The sequence below is a fragment of the Arvicola amphibius genome, chromosome 4, assembly GCF_903992535.2.
Source record: "Arvicola amphibius chromosome 4, mArvAmp1.2, whole genome shotgun sequence".
Classification (NCBI taxonomy): domain Eukaryota; kingdom Metazoa; phylum Chordata; class Mammalia; order Rodentia; family Cricetidae; genus Arvicola; species Arvicola amphibius.
This window is the reverse complement of record NC_052050.1, coordinates 101,872,973-101,894,234: the sequence shown is the minus strand read 5'-3', so window position 1 is coordinate 101,894,234 and position 21,262 is coordinate 101,872,973. Positions and strand designations below refer to the sequence as shown.

At 42.7% G+C, this 21,262-nt stretch overlaps 1 protein-coding gene across 8 annotated transcripts in view; it reads right to left on the bottom strand.

The window, feature by feature from the left end:
- Window positions 1–21,262, bottom strand: part of Mrtfb (myocardin related transcription factor B) — a 169,831-nt gene that overhangs the window by 132,560 nt on the left and 16,009 nt on the right. For 4 of the 8 annotated variants that reach the window (XM_038327492.1, XM_038327494.1, XM_038327496.1 and 1 more), the window contains exon 3: window positions 12,694–12,785. The exons of the other annotated variants lie outside the window; for them this stretch is intronic. The gene's annotated coding sequence lies outside the window, so the exon portion shown is untranslated. The remainder of the gene's footprint in view (window positions 1–12,693; window positions 12,786–21,262) is intronic. 8 annotated transcript variants of the gene reach the window in all.

Genomic DNA, 21,262 nt, shown 5'->3' with positions numbered 1-21,262 from the left:
ATCTAGCTGCTGGCCATCCCTAGGAGAATCTGAGCTCTTGAGGGCAGGAACCTTTTTGTACTTGTGATGGCAAGTACAGCTAATGCCTGTCCCTGAAGTAACTACTGGGGTAGCATTCAGATCCTTGGTACGCAGTATCTATCTTTCACATATCAGTATCAAAATCTACATCATAACTTTCAATAATTTAAATCTGTTTCCATGGCAACTGGGCAAAGTGCTTCTTATAATACTGGGGAAGGCAAGCACTACATTAAGGTTCAACCCACTAAATACTTCACAGTCATTTGCTTTTGTTCCTATGTATGAAGAGACAAAAAGACAGCATTTGACTCCCCTAACAACCTCTCTAAGAACTTTATTAATACTAATACAGTTTCCATCTTCAAACAAATAACTAGTGTACCCACTAACAAAATGATAGCATCTCACATCTGATGGACAATGTATCTAAACTGCCTTACTACTGTTCAGATCCTGACTTGCAAAAACTATACATTATGACATCTGATTTTTAAGGTAAACACTTATTTCTGCAATTGACCTTTTATAGACAACCCTAGAAGTCCCATCAGGGAGAGACAGAGAAGGGTTCTCAGCACTGGTTAGAACAGCACGTGAAGGCGGCAAAGCAGACTGCTTTTTACTAATTTAACAAGCAACACAAAGAAAGATAAGGGTTCAAGTTTTCTTTCTTTGCCATTTGATTTCCTGCGACAGAATCTCACTATGTGACTCAGGCTGGCTTGGAATTCACAATCCTCCTGCCTCAGCCACATAAATGCTGTGACTGCAGAAGTGGGCAGCCACATGTGGCTAACTTTTCATTCTGAAGCTGTTTGGGAGTGCCTACTAAACCCCTACAATGTTGTATTTTTAACTTCTGGACATCAGTTCACATTTTTTAAGATGGCTTCTTTCTATATGGTCCCTCTCCTCCTAACTATCAGCCTAATACTGATGCCACCCTGAAGCTCCAAGTTCTAATAAAGGTTTTATAGCCAGGCAGAAGTGCAAATGTACCTGAACCAATGGCACATCCCGTTACACTTTCTACAATGTGAAGCCGAGGAGAACTGGTGGGCCAGGAAAGTGGTCAGGTCACAGACAGGAAAATGACAAAGTGGAGGGCCCACAGCAAGCTACACCCTACAGGAAGTAATCTCAACTGAAACTCCACCAAGCTCGCAAAGCTCATTTTTTATAAACTTATCTTTCTCAAATTTTACCACCGTAAGAAACATTAAATATTATTCTTTTGTATTAAACACTGTGAAATCTGTGTTAATGAAAAGGAATTCAAATATTTTTATCTCCCTACCTTGTAAGACTTTTATGCAAATGTTTTAACCCTCTCTCCCAGGCAAAACCTTTGCTTACAGAAAGGCCCTGCTGCATTCCCAGAATTTAAGTGCCTTAGGTGGCCTACCCCTTCCTACTGTCCTTCATGTCCTTTACCCAACTCCTTTTTCTCCTTTGGGAAAAATATTTTTATCACAATTTTTAATTTTTGAAATTAAAATGATTACATCGTTTTCTCTTCCTCCAACTTTGCCCTTTAAAAACAAACAAACAAAAAACTAGACAATTTTAGAAAACTATGAGGTTAACAGTACCCAAACCTAAGGGAAACGATACAATCAGCACCCGAGTTAGAGTAAAAACCAAGCGCATTTTCTGTCTGGGTGTGCTTGCTCCTCTGCTTCATGAACAGCACACTCTTCTGATCAAGATAAACCTGTGCCGTGTGTCAAGACGCTTTGGAGGGGTGGTCTCTTTCTCTGCAACTTCACACGTATTTCTAACACCATTAAAAATAACAGTGTGCAAATGAAAAAAATGTTCAATTTGGAGGTTCTGATTTATTTTTATTTGTTTGCTATTCATTTGTTCGTTCGTCCATTCATTCATTCATTCATTCATTCATTCAGAGACAGGGTCTGGTATGAAGCCCTGGCTAGCTTGTAACACACAGAGATCTGCCTGACTCTCTCAAGTGCTACGATTAAAGAAAAGTCCTGAAGGGTCATGATTCTTCCTGCCAACTGGATGTTTTCTAGTTTACAAAGTGGAAACCCTTCAAATAATGAGGCTTAACACCTCAGAGCTAGGGCCCATTGGGATGAATAGACTCACACAGCCCACTGTACCCTGGCTCCCTGGTGAAATGTAGTCGGGCTGGACACCCCACAACCAGGGTCTTCCTAGATCCTCTCAGCCTCACTGCAGATCTCCCAAGCAGGACCTCACACTACCTACTCAGAAGTTTGTCTTCTGTAAGCTTCTTGTTCTGCGTCAAGAGTATTCAGTGAATCAAAACCGCTGTTTATCAATTAGGGAGACTATGGTAATAAAGTCTCATCATGTGATTCTCTTGTTTATCCTGTCAGCCAGTGTTCACTTGGAGTACTAATGTCCTCAGCGGTTAGAACCCAGGGTAACCACACTCCCACCCCCACCCCGTCACCTAGTACAGCAGCAGAACCCACAAACTCCATGCATTTCCAGGGAGGCACTTGTCTCTAAAATCAGTATTTTCTTCATTTCTATTTCAATGAATGCAGTGTTGTTTGCTTTATTGCAGTCTTACTGGGGTGGCTTTGTAGGATACAGAAAGTGGCCTGCGTCTGCAGCCATTTGACCAATGTGTTTAACACAGAAGGGAAAAATTCAGTGGTCCTTGATGTCAGAAGTAGACACGTAGTTTGGGAACGTAGCTTGTAGTTCCAAAGCTCCACAGAAGCCCTGAAAAGCAGCAGCACGGAGCAATGCTATGATGAATAGCAACACCATGTGGGAAAATGAAGGCTCACAGGCATCCTCAAAACAAACTGAAAAGGATGAGGATAGAAAACACAGTGCCCAAGGAATTGGTAGCAGTCTCTGGACTCAATTCATTGAGTTTAATCCTTTCTGTCCAAGACCATTTCCCTAAGGATCCTTTGTTTCTATGGATGACTCTGGCTGTCCTGGATCTCACTCTATAGACCAACATGGTCCCAAACTCACAAGAGGTCCTCCTGCATGCTGGGATTAAATGCGCGCACTACCACAGCCCGGCCAAGAATCTTTACTCGAGGTCTGCTAGGGGTCAATATGAGCTGAGTGAGCCTCATTTCTACCCTCTATTAGGAAGACCACAAGAACAGACAACTGTAACAGTGTGCAAGGAGTCTAAGAGGGCAACTGTTCCCAGCGCAGGCAGGTGCAGCAAGGGCTCAGGACTGAGGAACACAGTGGTTAAGGGAGTAGGCAACACTCAGCACTCACTTCTCACTGTCTAAAGCTAAAGTAACAGGAAACTCCCACAAAGAGGAAATGTCACATTCCAAAACACCCGTCAAGACGTGGAAGAGAGTCCATGTGGCAATCACACAGACATTGCCACTGGATGTGAACGACAGCAATATTTAATCTAGCACACACTGTTAGTCAAATACATCATTAGAAAATTCAAGACTAAACAAAATGAGATCCAATTTGTTAATACTGAAGACCTACCAGCTTAAAAGACTATAAATGCATGAAAATTTGGTTGAATTTGTTTAATTTAAATGCATTTGTAATTCTAAAAGCAGAGTGGATGAATGAGATTCACTTTTGAGACACAAAAATTCTAAGAATTGTCTTATCTGCATATGACTCTTGATTATTTCCTCAAGTACTTGATAGAGAAAATGACTCTGCGCCCAGGCAACATTACCATCCACTGAGTGGTAACCACAAAGAACAGAGCGATTGTTGCCATCTTCTTCTATAGAAAGCTGCTGAGCTGGGGTCAGAACTAGGGTTTCTAACTCCAGAGGCTGGGGCCTGGTCTTGCCATCACCGCCAACCAGTTGCTGTCTACTGTTCCCAATAATGCTTGGTCCTTTAAAAACTTGAGAGGTAGGGATGTAGCTAAGTTGGAGGGTGCTCACCCAGCACACCGAGACACTCGCTCAGGACTCCAGCACCACACCCACTAGGTACTTCTCACACTTGCGAATCCCAGCACTAGGGATGAGGAAGAGGAAGTCAAGGTTGAGATCACATTTAAGGGCAGCCTAGGTAACAGGGACCCAGTCTCTACATAAAAAGAAATAAAAAACAACAAGTTTGAATATTTTTCCATTTTAAGACTCAAACTATCAACAGAGCAGCTTATTCTAGAATAAAACTGAAATTGTTTTTTTTTTAAATAAAAGGAAAACCAAAATAACAATACACTCTTTGCCTTTATGACCACTGAAAATAAATCCCCTAGTTTTTCCTCTTGTTCTTCCCTTTTATTAGTTAGGGGTTTTATTAGTGCCTCTCTGCAAATGACTGTTACACATTTTTAGAAACCCTAAATACAGCACCTTGACTGAGAATGGGGAGGGACGCGAGAAGATAGTTAAAGTATCCTGGTATCACTCTGCTTATAAAATAACCAGAAGTCAGTCTTTCTAATAATGAACATTCTTTTTAGCTTTTGAACTCAGAACTTGTACTAGACAAGGAATAGCTTGCTAGAGTCATTATTAAGAGGCTCTCTGGTGTAATGTTAATGGAAGTCCTTATAACGACCCCTTTCCTGACCCAGATTTTTCTCCTATCCAACAACTTGTCAGCCACACCTACAAATACTGTTATAGATACAGCTCTCCTGTGTCTTGGTGATTGTTCTATTGCTGGACTGGCTCACAGTTCAGAGGTTTAGGCCACTGTCATCATGGCAGGGAGCATGGCAGCAGGTGGGCAGGCACTGGAGTGGTAGCTGAGGGCTTTACATCTTCATCCACAGGCCAGGGCGGGGGGGGGGGGGGGGGGGGGGAGAAATCTGGGCTTTTGAAATTCAAAGCCCAACCCCAGTGTCACACTTACTCCAACAAAGCCATGCCACCTAAATCCTTCTAATCCTATCAAACAGTTCCACTCCTTAATGACTAAGCATTCAAACATCTGAACATATTGGGGGCCATTCGTATTCAAACCACCATGTCATGACAACTACAAACAGTAACAGAAAAACCCATCAGACCTCAGGAAACAAAGGCTGTGGACATAAGTACTCTTAGTATATTCTAACTCATTTTCATTATGCCACACGTAAGAGTAAGACCTGCAGCAAGGGTAAAGTAAATGTAGAGAACTAATACTTTGGGTTTGGCAATAGGTTAATCCCCAGCCCAGCAAAGCCAGGCTCCTTGGACCTCAGCTTTTCCAAGGCCTTGTCTCCTGATCTCACTAGGTAAAGACTACATGGGCTCCCTCGCCCCAGCACTCAAAGCATAGCAGCCATAGGACAGTGGAATGCAAAAATCCCTAAAAAGATGCCACCAAGAAGAGACAACCAAAAGGGAACAGACAAGACTCATCTGAAATTTCAAAGTTTCCCCTCAATGAAAACCCCAGATCTAGATAGCTTCATTAGTGAATTCTTGCAAGTATTTATGGGAGAATACCAAGCCTATCCAAGTTCTTTTAGAGAACTAAACAAGAAGAAATACATCCCAATTTATTGAGGCTAGAAATAGCTTGATACCAAACCCTGACAAGAATAAGAAAAACTCCTAAACAGAATCTTAACCAAGCCAAATTGTGTATTAAAATGGTTAACACATCATGGCTAAATGGGGCTGATGTTAAGAATGGTTACCATTTGGAATGCCATATAATTCATGACACTAGCAAGCTAAGAAAAATCAGAAACAACAACAAAACTAGACACATGATCATCTCAACAGATGCAGAGAACTTACCATGCAATTTAACATGTTCTTAGCTAAAAGCAACACACAGCAAGGATGTAAGGGAGTTCAACTTGATAAATGATCCACAGACCCCTATTGTTCCCACCACACTTAGTGAAAGGCAGGATGCTTCCTTTAGATCACAGAACAAAGCCAAAATGTCTACACTCTCAGCTCTCTCCAACATCCCACTGGAGGCTCTGCTCGACTCAGTAAAGCATGCAAGTTAAGAAAGGAGTTACACTGTTAGTAACAGGGGTGCAGTAGTTAATAGGGGGGATACTGTCCCAAGAAATTTCTTCCCTTGGGGAGATGTAAACAATGTCTACCTCCTCCTCCTAATGAGCCAATGACAAACCAAAGTAAAATCCCACCAAAATTCACCCTGAAAGGCAATCAGTTTATTAGACTCACTTGCAGAGCATGGGCCAGAGTTACAGAAAGAAACAGTCAGGCGACCCCAAAGCAGACTGGAAGGTCTGTACCCAGTAAGAATGACAGTCTTCCCATAGCCAACAAGTGAAGGCCCTTTCTCCTTGTCTTCTCCAGCCCATATACTCTAGCCCTTCCCCAACACCCAGAAGCCACATGCAAGCAGAGCAGAGCTACAATCAATTGGCAGGGAGGAGTGGCCAGTGATAAGGACCCTCTCCATTCCTCCACCCTGGAGGGAATGTCCCGCGGTGACTGATGCCAGCAAATAAGCTGATGTCATGAAGACAAAGACTTAGTTGCAGTGGGGTGGCTGTGAGGATAGCACCTTACAACTGTGTCTATACAAAAGCCAAGGGAAGGACTGGATATGTAGCAAGGTACTAGGTTGGAGCCCCAGTGCCAGAAAAGAGACTCCAATGAAACCAACAAGCAAGCTACTAAGTGAGATTGGCAAAGTTCCCAGATGGAGCTCACTGACCGGGGACTGACAGAGCTGGAAGCCAGCATAAGATCACACTAAGCCCTCTGAATGAGGGTGACAGTTGTGTGGCACAGGCAGTTGATGAGACCACTATCCAGTATTTATCCCTAGTGCAAGAAATGGCTCTTTGGAGCCCATTCCCTATGGAGGGATGGATACCTTGCTCAGCCTAGATTCAAAGAAGAGGACCTTGATCCTTCCCCAAGTGTTGTGACAGACTTTGTTGACTCCCCTTGGAAGGCCTTACCCAGGAGTGGATAAGGATGGGGTGGGGAGAAGGTGGGAGGAGTGGGAAGACGGGAGGGAGAGGGAGCTAGGATTGGTATGTAAAATAAGATTACTTTAAAAATAAAAAGAATAAAAATAAAGAATAAAGAAAATGAAAAAAAGATACAGAATGGAATTAAATCTCCATGCTAGCGATTTGCACCCACATACTGAGATTCTAAAAAATATCATTTATGCTGGGTGGTGGTGGCTCATGCCTTTAATCCCAGCACTTGGGAGGCAGAACCAAGGTGGATCTCTGTGAGTTTGAGACAGCCTGATATACAAGAGCTAGTTCTGGGACAGGCACCAAAGCTACAGAGAAACCCTGTCTCGAAAAAAACAAAACATAAAAATTATAATCACACTAAAAATGAAACATATAGTACGATATAGTTACACTTTATGAGACTGTTGAGTGAAACAAATGAAGAGAAGTACGTTCAGAGACTACTCAATGTTAAATGAGCTCTCTTCAAATTCATCTTCAGATTCATTATTTCAATTAATCCCAGGAAGCATTTTGAATAAATTCAGAAGCCGTCCTAAACCTTAGATGCATATGCAAGGGACCCAAAAGAGCCTAGAGAAGCATGAAAGGTCGAGATTATGAAGCTATGGCAGGGAAGGCAATGTGGTACTGAGCCTGTCCTAAGGAAATCAAGTGAATACGGTGGCTGAGACTATAATCAGAACACTCTGAAGGTTGAGGCAGGAAGATTACCAGAAATATGGGGTCAGTTTAGGTTACAGAGTGAAACACATTGAAAATTAAGGAAAATGGAAAACAAATGCCAAACACACATATACAGAGGGCAACTGGCTTTTGACAATGTACAGAAGTATTCAGTAAGAGACACTGGTCTTTTTTGGGAGGTAGGGAAAGGATTTCCTATGTAACATCCCTGGCTGTCCTGGAACTAGCTCTGTAAACTAGGTTGACCTGAAACTCAAGAGATTCTCCTGCCTCTGCTTCCAGAGTGCTGGGATTAAAGGCATGTGCCACCAAGCCTGGCTGAAACTGATCATTTTAATACATTCAAAGGTGCTGGAACAGCTAAATATCTATATGCCAAAAATGTGAACTCCTGATTCACATCTTGTCCTATGTACAAATGTTAACTATGGCCTGGGGCATAACAGTGGTCGAGCACCTGCTTAATAAACGTGAAGCCTATCACCACAGAGAGTTATCTGTCTATGTTACTTTCATTGGTTAATTAATAAAGAAAACTGCCTTGGCCCTTTTAAGAGACAGAAAATTAGGTAGGTGGAGTAGACAGAACAGAATTGTGGGAAAAGGGGTAGCAGGCAGTGGGGAGATGCTTCAGGCAGTCGCCATAGTGAGTCTCCATGCTTCTCCTCTCCGAGATGGACACAGGTTAAGATCTCTCCTGGTAAGCTACACCTCGTGGTGCTACAAAGATTACTAAATATGGGTTAAAGGAAGATGTGAGAATTAACCAATAAGAGGCTACAGATAATGGGCCAGGCAGTGTTTAAAAGAATACAGTTCCCGTGTAATTATTTTGGGCAAAGCTAGCCGGGTGGCAGGACACAGCCCGCCGCAGTTCCTTCTACAGATTGGCGCTCCAACATGGTGACTAAATCCACGTAAAAACCTGAAAAAGCTTTAAATAAAGGAGAGAGAGAGTTTAACACAGCTTTTTGCTGTTTGCCTGGACGTGCCGTAGAGAGATTTCCTGTTTCGGCAATAGCGGCAGAGAAAAAGCTGAGTCACTTTAAAACGTGGCTTCCTGGTGCTGTGCTGCCAGTGCAAACTCTGGCTATAAAGCATTTCAGTGGCTTTTATGGACTGGATGTTTGTGTGTCCGCTCGGGATCGGAAAGAAAGTACTCTGAGACCATGCTGATGGCTCACTGCTCCCTGCCTGAACCTGGGCAGATGGCGGAATCAGGCTTAGGTGAGCAGGAGAACATGGCGGATTTCTGCCGCCATAGAGAGATGTTTCCAGTCTGCGCAGTGCTCTGCGTATCTGATTTGGCTGTAACTTGGATGAAAAGAGTTTCTGTGCCGCACACTCAGTCTCAGAATTAAAGTGCTGAGTGTGGCTCCTACCTGGAGGCCCCAGAGCTAGTAGAAAATGGTACATCCTCCATTTTGAAATTGGAGAGAGGTAGAGCCAACATCTAGAACAGCCCAGGGGCTCTGCAGCTCAGAGGTGCAACCGATTCAGAGTCACAAACGGCTCCGCCATGTTGGACTGGGCGGGGCAAGCCCGCAGTACCTGTTTTTGACCTAGGAATGTCACAGCTTAGAGTCTTAAGCGCTTAGCAATGTAAAGGTGCAAATCAAACATGATTCTAGACAGTAAAAAAATTACAGATTCACAATAGGACAGATTCAGACATAAAAGACTTTTAAATGAGTCACAATGTTGGATGAATGTATGTAGGCTTGAGAGAGAAGAAGAAAATATAAAAAATAAAGTTAATGCCAAAAAAAGGGTAAAGTCTTTAAAGAGACAGAATAAAGTAAAGTGATAGAGTGAAAATAAGCCACGTAAAAATGGAAAATTCACAGAGAGTCTGGATTATGTATTTTATTGTGTTTTCTTTGAAATTTTTGACTGTAAAGGAGCTAAATACAGAGAGACATTTCATTATATGGGCTGCCAGGCTAGACCAGAATGGACATCTTAACGGTATGACTTCAGGATTTGGATCTAAGAACATGATGCTTTGGAAAAGAGTTTCTTCTTTTATTTTCACAGAGGATGAGACTCTGTGGATTGCTTCTATCCCAATATGGTATGATAGACCACGCCCTCCTGAAAGGTTGCTGTGAACACCCTCAAAAAATTACTTCGCTCAACTGCCGACTGAGATGAACCTAGCAGACAGGTTATACCATGAAAGACCTAAATAACAACGCCCCCACTCAGCAGGAAGCAGTTTGGAGAGAAATAACTGCGCCCACATTCCCAAATACTGTTTATAAATGTTCTTTTACATTTAAAGGGGGATATGATATAGATATGAATAATTTGCATTGGTATGGATTTTAAGGTCAATTTGTTATATGTATATGTATTTCTGATCTTTTTTTTTCTGATCTTGATTAAGCTATTTTGATTGTGTAGTTCATTTTAAAAACTGTAATGTATAATTAAGAAATATAGGTTGTTAATGGATAATCATCGATAATAGTAAAGCTTGTAGTCATGTTAGTTAGATTTTCTAGATATATAGAGATATACTTTAGTTAAATAGGCATTCTTCATATCTTTCAATAGTCAAACTTGTAGTCATGTTAGTTAGATTTTCTAGATGTGCATAGATATATTTCAGATAGGCATTCTTCATATCTTTCAAAGACTGCATAATATGGCATTTAATGTTTTAATAACTTAGGGTTTTTCATGATAATGAGACACGTCTGCTCCTGGCAGCACCAATCTACTTCGAGAGGAAGATGGGCATCGAAGAGGCTACTTATGGAGTTTGATAGCCATATGGGCAAGAAACTGCTCTTGCCTGGACTGTTGCATAAACTGGACATAAAGAACCCGCAGAGAGAGGACTGCTGAACTTGCCTAAAGGTGAGATGTTCCTTCTGGGTTCCTGATTCATTAAAGAGTCTGCGAGACGTTCTACAGGACATGGCAGAAAGTGACTGAACTGGCTTTGGAATTTCCTGCTTCATGGAAATGTCTGCTGGATACTTATGGGCCTGTAGGCTGAAGATGGATGCCCCAACGGTACAGAGGAACTTTGGGTGACTGTCCAGGCAGCGAGTTGTCTCTGTCATTTCTAGAGTTTGAAAGTTGCATATGACTTGTTTACTTAGGTAATATTATATCCTTCTGGAGTCTTTGATGGAGTTGAAGAATAAATAGATAGTTATAGCTTTCCTTAGTTATGATAAAAGATAAAATAGATTTAAATATTGTAACTGTGATACTTGCTTGATAACTGTTTTGTTATATGTAATTTTGCTATGTTAAAGTTGAAGCCTTTCTTTTTTGTTTAAACAGAAAAAGGGGAAATGATGGAGGAGAGTTATCTGTCTATGTTACTTTCATTGGTTAATTAATAAAGAAAACTGCCTTGGCCTTTTAAGAGACAGAAAATTAGGTAGGCGGAGTAGACAGAACAGAATTGTGGGAAAAGGGGTAGCAGGCAGTGGGGAGATGCTTCAGGCAGTCGCCATAGTGAGTCTCCATGCTTCTCCTCTCCGAGATGGACACAGGTTAAGATCTCTCCTGGTAAGCTACACCTCGTGGTGCTACACGGATTACTAAATATGGGTTAAAGGAAGATGTGAGAATTAACCAATAAGAGGCTACAGATAATGGGCCAGGCAGCGTTTTAAAGAATACAGTTTCTGTGTAATTATTTTGGGCAAAGCTAGCCGGGTGGCGGAACACAGCCCGCCGCAGTTCCTTCTACACCAATCAACCAATCAAACTACCAGTAACCACATGAAACACCTCAAACTATAAAATTTCTCCAAGGAACTGGAGGAGGGAACCTCTGTAACCTTGAATTTGGTAAGCAGTTCTTAGACATGACACCAAAAGCACAAGGCTTAATGGAACAAGTGGATAAACTTTACTTCACTGAAATCAGAAGAGCTATTCTTTCCAAGACACTGCAAGGAGAAAAGGCAAGTCACACTCTGAGACAGAATACTTCAAACCATAAATCTGATTAAAGCTCTGTATCTATCTAGCCAGATGGTGGTGGCACACGCCTTTAATGCCAACACTCTAGAGGCAGAGGGAGGCGGATACTGTGACTTTGAGGCCAGCCTGGTCTACAGAGAGAGTTCCAGGACAGGCAGGACTATTACACAGAAAAACCCTGTCGGGGGGGAGGGGGGAATCTATATCTAAAACTCTTAAAACTAAGAAAACAACCCAATAAGTAAACATAAAATAAATGACACTTTATCGAACAAAGAATAACAAGCAAGCACAAAATATGCTCAATCTTTAGCCACTGAGAAAATACAAATTCAAATCTCAATGAGAGAGTCTTGTATTAGAACAATTAAAAAAGAAAAAAAAAACAAAAAAACAAAACGAGCTAGCAAGCACTGGCAGTGACCTGAAGCACCAGAATTCTTACATACCGGATAAAAGCAAGCAATTATAGAAATAGTCTGGCAGTCTGCACAGCTACTGTAGAGCCTGCCGCCCACTTCCCCCTCAGGTGTGCTCTTAAGAGTGTGTATTAATATTATGCACATGCTCAGACAATCACTGCTCATGAGAACCAAACACAGACAAGCAAACCGCCGTGAACAGTGAGCGGACACAGAAAGCACACCCACAGCATGACAACACTGATGGGAAAGCACTGCTGTGTCAGCAGCATCAGCATCTCAGGGTGCTGACATGGGGGAGGCGGCACACAGGGTTCTGTTCTATAATCCAGAGACTACTAACCCAGCTAAAGTCACAGAAATGACAGCAGTGGTTGCCTGGAGATGGCCAGAGGACCATGAGGGTGGATTACAGAGTGGTACAAAATGCCTTGGGAGATCATGGATCCATTCATTCTCCTTATCTATAGAAGGTGCCAGGGGCATACGAGTGTGTTGACTGATTAAACTGCACATCTGAAATGGTCACTTCATTGCAGATGTCAATTACACTTCAAGAAACCGCCAGAGGCCAGTAGTGGGCTGCTTGTCCGGTACATGTGGAACCCTGGTTCAATCCCCATCACCACTTTTAAGAATATAAAAGGTAAACTTTAAAAGATTATTGGCTGGTATGCTTGGTAGTTTTGTCAGCATGACACAAACTAAAGTAACCTAATTGACCTGTGGGCACGCCCGTGGGGCACTGTCCTGGTTATGATTGATGGAGAAGGACCCGGTCCACTGTGGGTCATGTCACTCCTGTGCAGGTGGTCCTGGGGTATATAAGAAAGCAGGTTGAGCAAGACTTGGAAAGTAAGCCTGTAAACAGTGTTCCTCTGTGGCTCCTTAAGCCCCTGCCCTGGTTTCCCTCAAGGATGAACGTAAAGTGTAAGGTAAAATAAACCCCTTCCTTCCCCCAAGTTGTTTTTGGTCAGTGTTTTATCAGACTAGTAAAACAGAAAGTAACTAGGGCAGTTGGGGTAAAGTTCAGTGGAGAGTGCCTGCCTCACACACACAAGGCCCTGTCAGATACCAACTGGCATTAAAGTAAGGAGGGACACATCTTTAATCCCAGCACCAGGCCAGCCTGGTCTACAAAACAAGTTCCAGGCTAATGAAAACTACACATAAATCCTGTCCCAAGAGAGCGAGGGGCAGGAGAGGGGGGGAGAAAAGGAGGGAGAGAGAAGAGAGAGAGGAAGAGGAGGAGGAGGAAAAAAGGGGGAGGGGGAGGGACTGCCTGATTCTGCAGCTCTTCAAACAGCACACTGCAACTTTTGTTGTAACAAAGTGACTGATGTTATTGCCTTCAACACAATTTTCCCTTTGACCTTTACGTAAACACAACTGTAAAAGTAAATGATTATTGGGTGGAAAAGTGAACTAACTGGTCTCCCTGGATTCTGCTGATCGGCTTTGGGGGAAGTCTGGATCTTAAGCTCAACTATGAGCACAGACTGCTCTGTCACTAGACACTGAAATCATTACTAGTGCAACCTGCCCTAAAGTGCTTCATTAATTCAGGTAAACATTCACCGTACATGCCCTCTGTGTCTGGCATTGTTGAAGTGTTGGACTTCATGCAGAAGGGCCAGGATCACATTACAAAGCTGTTGTGTGTCTTCCCTTGGATGGACTTAGTTATTGTACTAAGCACACAGCAGCAGAGGAAGGCGGTAGGGAAAATGCATGCAGCCAGCCCAGAATGACTACTCTTCTCATGGAGCTGGCTGGCTACAAAGAGGTCCTTCCAGCTTGGAATAGCTAACAAGCACTAGACCTAAAAGTGAGAAACTATTAATAACAACTGAAGCTTAAGTAAATTCTTAGAGGTTATAGCAAAGATAATATTCCATGCCATAGCTTCTCCTTTCTGTTTTTTGTTTTTTTTTGGTGGGGGGTGTGTGTTATTTTCTGTTTGAGACAGGCTCTTGCTGTGTAGCCCTGGCTGGGCTGGTACTATGAGGTCTAGGCTGACCTCTTTTAGCCTCCTGAGTGCTAGGATTACAGATGTGTGCCACACTGGACTTAAGCACATTCTTCATTCCTGACTTAGAGAATTCTAAGCTGTGGACCTGATACAGAAACTGCACCATACAGAAGATACTATTTATACTTTATTTATTCAACAGTAAAACCTAGAGGGCACACATCTTCCAGCTGGCCAAGAGCATCCATTTGAAAACTACTCTTTCTGCTCTTTAGTGATTCTGTTTATGGCCTTTTCTCTAAAAGAGTCCACTGAACTCATGCAAGAGACTCAGACTCACTAAGAATCTCTTCCTGGAGACAGGTACTACTTCCTTCGAAGCCATGAGCTTCAGCAATCCTGGGAAAGGTTCTCAGGTGCCTCTGAAACATCACCTTCTATCTTCTCAGAGGAACAATTTTACAAACAGCAAGCTTTTAGTAACCTTCCTCCCTCCCGACAGAACAACTCCACTTCCACAGCCAGACCCACACTGCCCTGCTCATCCTGCAGTGTTAGGTGGCCACAGCACTCTGGAGCACAGGCTCTGTGACATGGCCTGTAAACATCCTCGTTCCCAGAGAGCAGTGACACCTAGCAAACAAAAGATGACAAGGAAACCAGAGTACCCAGAAACTCACTTTCTGGTTTTTGTTTTTCTGAGTTTTAAAAATGAAAATGATTCTGTATTAGGTAAAAAAGTAAGAAAATAAATTATCCAAAAAGCAGAAGCATACATGTGAAAGATGACTTAAATCACCCTGCCTTTCATCACAGTGGTGGGACGGCGCCTGCTATGGTCTGAGTGCCAACGATGTCTCCACTGTCAAATACGGTCCCAGTGTTTCATTTTACTCTGAAAGGGAACATTGCGCCATGGCATGGCCCAGCATCTGCTGCCAGGTCCTAATCAGCGACACTTCATACACAGTAGTCCCAACGTCCTGACTATGCCAGGGAACACTCAGATGACAGGGACTGTGTCACAGCCCCACAGTTACTTTGCATTACTACTGGCTCAGAGGACAGCTAACACATCAGCTCCTGGGCTATGCAAAATGGGGTCCCCCAGGCCGAGAGTGACCACATCTGCTGAGAATGTGCACTCAAAGTTTAATTATTCTCACTGGGGTCAATATTCTTTAATTTTCCTTAATCTAAAGGTCTTAGTGTAGAAGAGATGTAATACAATGATAAGGCTAGCTGCATACAACACCTTATATTCTGAGCAGCTGAGAATATATAGCCTGCACTGCTCTATTTATGCAGTGAAACCAGGTCTTTCTGGTAAAATGGCTCAAAGGATATAGTGCCTACTGTAGAAGCATGAGGCCCTGACTTTGATTCCCCAGTATCTCCACCATATCCCTGTCCCCCCACCATCTGGGCATGGAGCTGGAGAGATGCCTCAGTGGTTAAGAGCACTCACTGCTCTTGTAGAGATCTGGGTCACAAGCAACTGTAGTTCCAATTCCAGCAGATTTGATGCCCTCTACAGGTTCCTACAGTCACATGGTACACACACTCAGGCATATACAGATATGCAGAAAATAATTTTTTAAAGCGGGGCATAAAAGTATACTTTACTGTCAGCCTATCTAGGACATCAGCAAGCCCTAGGTTCAGCAAAAGCATCTTGAATTTTGCATGCAAATTGATGGAAATAGAAAACACTATCCTGAGTGAGATAACCCAGACCCAAAAAGATGGAATATGCTCACTCATTAGTGGATTCTAGCCATAAGCAAAGGACACTGAGCCTATAGTTCACAAGCCTATAGAAGCCAAATAATAAGGTGAACCCAAAGAAAAACATTATATATACATATATATATATGTATATATATGTATGTGTGTATATATATATGTGTATATATATATATATATATATATATATATATATAGAGAGAGAGAGAGAGAGAGAGATCCTCCTGGAAATTGGAAGCAGACAAGATCGGGGGGCAAAAGTTGGGAGCATGGGGATGGGGGTGGGGGTGGTGTGGGAGGAAGGGGAGAAGGGGAGAGAGGAAGGAGAAGGGAAGGATTGGGGAGAGTTTGGAGGAGTGGGAGGGTTAAGATGGAGAAAGGGCAGATACAGGAGCAGGGATGAAGATATCTTAATTAAGGGAGCCATTTTAGGGTTGGCAAGAGACTTGGCTCTAGAGGGGATCCCAGGTGTCCACGGGATGTCCCCAGCTAAGTCCTTGGGCAGCAGAGGAGAGGGTGGCTGAACTGGCCTTGTCCCATAGTCACACTGATGAATATCTCGAATATCACCATAGAACCTTCGTCCGGTGATGGATGGAGATAGAGACAAAGACCCACACTGGAGCACTGGACTGAGCTCCCAAAGTCCAGTTGAAGAGCAGAAGGAGGGAGAAGATGAGCAAGAAAGTCAGGACCGTGAGAGGTTGGTTTACCCACTGAGATGGTGTGACTGATCTAATTGGGAGCTCACCAAGGCTAGCTGGACTGGGACTGAACAAGCATGTGATCAAACTGGACTCTCTGAATGTGGCTGACAATGGGGGCTGACTGAGAAGCCATTGATAATGGAACTGAGACTTGTTTCTACTGCATGTACTGGCTTTTTGGGACCCTAGTCTGTTTGGATGCACACCTTCCTAGGCCTGGATGGAGGGGGGAGGGCCTTGGACTTCCCACAGGGCAGGGAACCCTGCCTTCTCTTAAGACTTGAGGGGGAGGGAGGAGAGGGAGTGGGGAGCGGGAGGGGGATGGTAGGAGGGGAGGAAGTGGAAATTTTTGAATGGAAAAATAAATTTTAAAAAAATGTAAGGACGACAGCAACATAGGAAAGATACCTGATGTTACCCTCTGGCCTCCACCCCAACAAACTTATTCTACATCTATGGAATGGCTTTCTTAGCAATAATGTCACTTCTTATCATGCTTACAGTGGCTTTAAATTTTAAAGTGTCAATTCTAATTTTAAATATTATCAGTGCTGTAAGTAATTTGTGGAAAGTTATAACAGGATGCATACTAAATAACTTCTCAGTCATTTTTCCACTATCTACACAACATCCGAGGGCCAGCAGCCAGGTCTTGGAACAAAGCCTCTGCTTTACCTGCTACAGGCTGAGGTTTCCATGGATAATACACCCAGAGAAGGAGCCAGCAGGCCATAAAAGTTCTCACCCTCTTAGGACTTCTGCTATCTTTGAGATGAAGACTAAACCCAAATTTCAGACCTCACTAGACAGGAACAAGAATGGCCTGAGCAGCTTCTATAGCCCTTTGTCTATGAGGAAACCAGACAGCATGAACACACCTGTCATGGATGCTTGAGGAATGTGTGTTTACATATTGTGTGTGTATCCTCTTTCCCTCCCTGTCCTTACCTCCCTCTTAGGGGTGTCATAGCCTGTCTTAGGATTTCTATTGCTTCGATGAAAAACCATGACTTGGGGAGGGAAAGGTTTATTAGGTTTAAACTTCCATATTGCTATTCATCATTGAAGGAAGTCAGGGCAGGAACCTGGAGCTGGGCCATGGAGAAGTACTGCTTACTAGCTTGCTCCTCATGGCTTGTTCAGCCTGCTTTCTCAACCTAGGACCACCAGCCCAGGGATGGTACCACTACCCACAATGGGCTGGGCCCTCCCCACATGGGCTGGGCCCCATCAAGGAGGAGGCACTAAGTAAGAAAATGCCTTGCAGCTGGATCTCAGTGAGGTCTTTTTCTCAACTGAGGTTTCCTCATTTCAGATAACTCTAGCTTGTATGTCAAGTTGACCAAGACCAGCCAGCACAAGGCTAACTTTCTTGTCTTTTCTCTTTTGTCTTTTTGAAGCACGATCATATGGAAACACAGGTACTGAAGTCCTGACTCAGGACCATATTATGGCCCATGCGGCCTCTCAGCTTAACTTCTATGTGCACTTTACCAGAGTGCACTTCAATGGTTTCTCCCTCAAGTGTTTCTGACTACATCTCAGTAGAGACAGATCATCTGGATTCGCCACCCTCCCATTATCTATGCTCTGTCCAAAACAAACAAACAAACAAACACAAAGAACAACAACCAAAAACAAAACTAGGGCTGGCAAAAATGGCATGAATTGTGGTTGGTTTTGATGCCAACTTGTCATAAATTAGAATTACCTGAATAGAGAGGATCACCTGAGGAAGTGTCCTAATTACTTTAATTGCCATGGGAAACCCCAACTGTGGTCGACACATTCTCATATCAGCCAAGGTAAAAAGGTTATGGCAGAGAGAAATCAGTAACCTCTTTCTCATGTGGCCTTCTCTTCAACATAGTCTGGGGTTTCCAGACTTCCATCATGGGCTGAGGATGAGGGATAGTAAAGAAGCTTTCAGGCCTGGGTAGCAGACTAAAGCACCCAGCCCTATGAACTGACCATCTAGCCCCTCTAGTGAGAGACAGCTATTGTGGTATGACTACAACTGCTGAAGTACCCTGCATCAAAAACTGAAGAATTACCAGGTTCTCAGACCCTCAGCTACGAGATAAATGCTACTATTTTAACAGACAATGACTTAATAAATTCTTTTATATATAATAAATATAATAATTAGTCATCCATCCCATTACTTCTGTTCCTCTGAGAACGCTGACTAATACACGTGGCCTGAGTTGAATCCCCAGAACTCACATAAAGGTAGAAGGAGAGGACCGACTCCACAAGGTTGTCCTCCAGCCTCCACACATGCACCATGGCACATGAATACACACACACACACACACACACACACACACACACACACACACCCTCTTGATATCACCTGCATAATAATATACAAGTAGAGTAAAATAAAGCAAACTCAAAGTTTAATGAATGCCAAGAGTGTGTGAAAAGTAGTCCTACATAAATAGTGCATCCAACAGAGGAGCAGCCCTGACAAGCCCAGGCTCCTGTCAGCAAGGCCTGTGCTTAGCATGTCTGGGTAATAGCTGTTTACTCATCGCAACATTGGGACTGTGGGATCTGTTTTAAATGGGACCACCTTTGAAGAGTTAATCGGCAAAGACCAACACTATCTACTTCCTAAGGAATAAATAATCACTTTGGAAAACAGAATAAACTTTGGTTACTTTTTTCAGGAGCTGGTAAGGGTATCTCCTCAAATCAACAAACAATCTTCCACTACAGTTTGATAGCTGTCTAAAGTGTGATGTTATACGTGAAGGTCTAAGACCCCAGCACAGGAATTTCCTACATGATTACTTAACCAACACGGCAAATATCACACCTTTATTTGCACTTTTTAAAAAAAAAAATTTGCCTGTGTATATAGTACATACGTGTGTACATGCAGGTTTGCATGTGTATGCATGCATGTGAATATATCGGATGCACACATGTGTGTAGGCCCAATTAACATGTGGCGTTGTGCACAACCACTCTCTACTCCACTTCTTGAGGCCATTCATTCTCTCAAGTTGAAACCCAAGGCTTTCAGTTTGCCCATTTGTGCCTCCAGAATGCTCAGATTCCAAGAGGCCAGCAAGCCTGCCCAACTTTATGTGGCTTCTGGGGCTCCAAGCGCATGTACATGCTTACTCAGCAAGTGCTTTATACAGTAAGCAATCTTCCCAGCTCAGAGTTTTGGGTTTTTTTTTTTTTTTTTTTTTTTTTTTTTAGATAGCGTCTCACTCTGTGTCTCTGCTGGCCTGGAACTCTGTTAGGTGAAAACTCACAGTAGCCTTTCCTCTGAGTGCTGGGATTATAGGTGTGCGTCCTGAGTCACCACACCTGGCCCAGGTTATTCTAGGGTATACTGTTTCTCAAAGCCTTTGAATAGCTTTATGGAAATGCAACCTATGCAAGGCCTTTATCCATCTGAAGCAGACTCAGACAGAACACACATTTGTCTACAGTTCAAATGAAAATGATCAGTTATTTTTAATAAATATAGCAACATATCTTACAGTAATTTTAAAGGCTATAACTTGACTTCTTGCAGAGAAATGTCTATTAAATTACAACTTGATAAGAGCCTGCATAAGCAGCTAAATTTAATCAATGCTCTGTTTTAAAAAACAAAAACAAAAAGGTATCCCTTGAGAGGCCCACTCTTTTCTGAAGAGAAATGGAGGAGGAGTGGATCTGAGAGTTGAGATGTATTGGAAAAAAAATAGTGAAGATTCAATTAAACAAACAAAAAAAAACTAAATAAAAATAGCTCTACTGTATTGCAGAAAGAAAAGATTCTAAGCAATAAGTAACAACACTAAAAACTCAATTGGCCTTCTTTATCCATCAGTTCTGCATTTATGGGTTCAACCAAGTGCACATACAAGATGTCTTTAAAAGCACTGCTTGTATCCTGTGCATGTCCTCCTTTCCCTAAACTATCCAGTACAACAGTTCCACTATTATTGGGCACAGTAAGTAATCTAGAGATGACTAAAGTACACAGAAGGAGCTGGAGAAATAGGTCAGCACTTGAAAGACTGTATGATGCTGGGTAGCTCACAATTGCTAGCAACTCCCATTCTGAGAAGTACCCAGGCCTCCACACACACACTCTCATGAATATATCCTGCCGCACACATAATTAAAAATAAGTCTTTAGCTTTCTCTCTTTTCTCTCTCTTTCCTTCCTTTATCTCAATAAAACTCCCCACTTAAAAAAATAAATCTATAAAGTAGACAGAAGAATGAGTATAAGTTATATGTAAACATTATATCACTTTATAAAAGGTTGTCTTAGTTAGCGTTTCTACTGCTGTGAAGAGACACTAAAACCAAGGCAATTCTTATAAAGGAAACCATTTAACTGAGGTGGTGGCTCACAGTTCAGAGGTTCAGTCCATTATCATCATGGCTGGAATTATGGAGGAATGCAGCAGACATAGTGCTAGAAAAGGAACAGAGTTCTACATCTTGATCCACAGGCAACAGGATGTAAACTAACCTGAGCATCTAAGACTTCAAAGCCCGCCCTCATTGTGACAAGCTTCCTCCAGTAAGGCCACACCTACTCCAATAGGGCCATGTCTCCCAACAGTGTTACTCCCTATGGTCCAAGCATTCAAACACATTTAAACACATAAGTCTATGGGGGCCATGCCTATTCAAGCCACCACAAAGAGTCTTGCACATCATTAGATTCTAGTACCCACAGAGAGTTCGGAAACAACAGTCATTGATACTGATGGCTGAACATGCAGATACCAGTGCTAGCATGGCACTGTATGTCTGCCATAAAAACACTTTGCCCGCCAGGATGGTGGTACATGCCATTAATCCCAGCCCCTGGGAGGCAGAAGCAGGCAAATCTCTTGAGTTA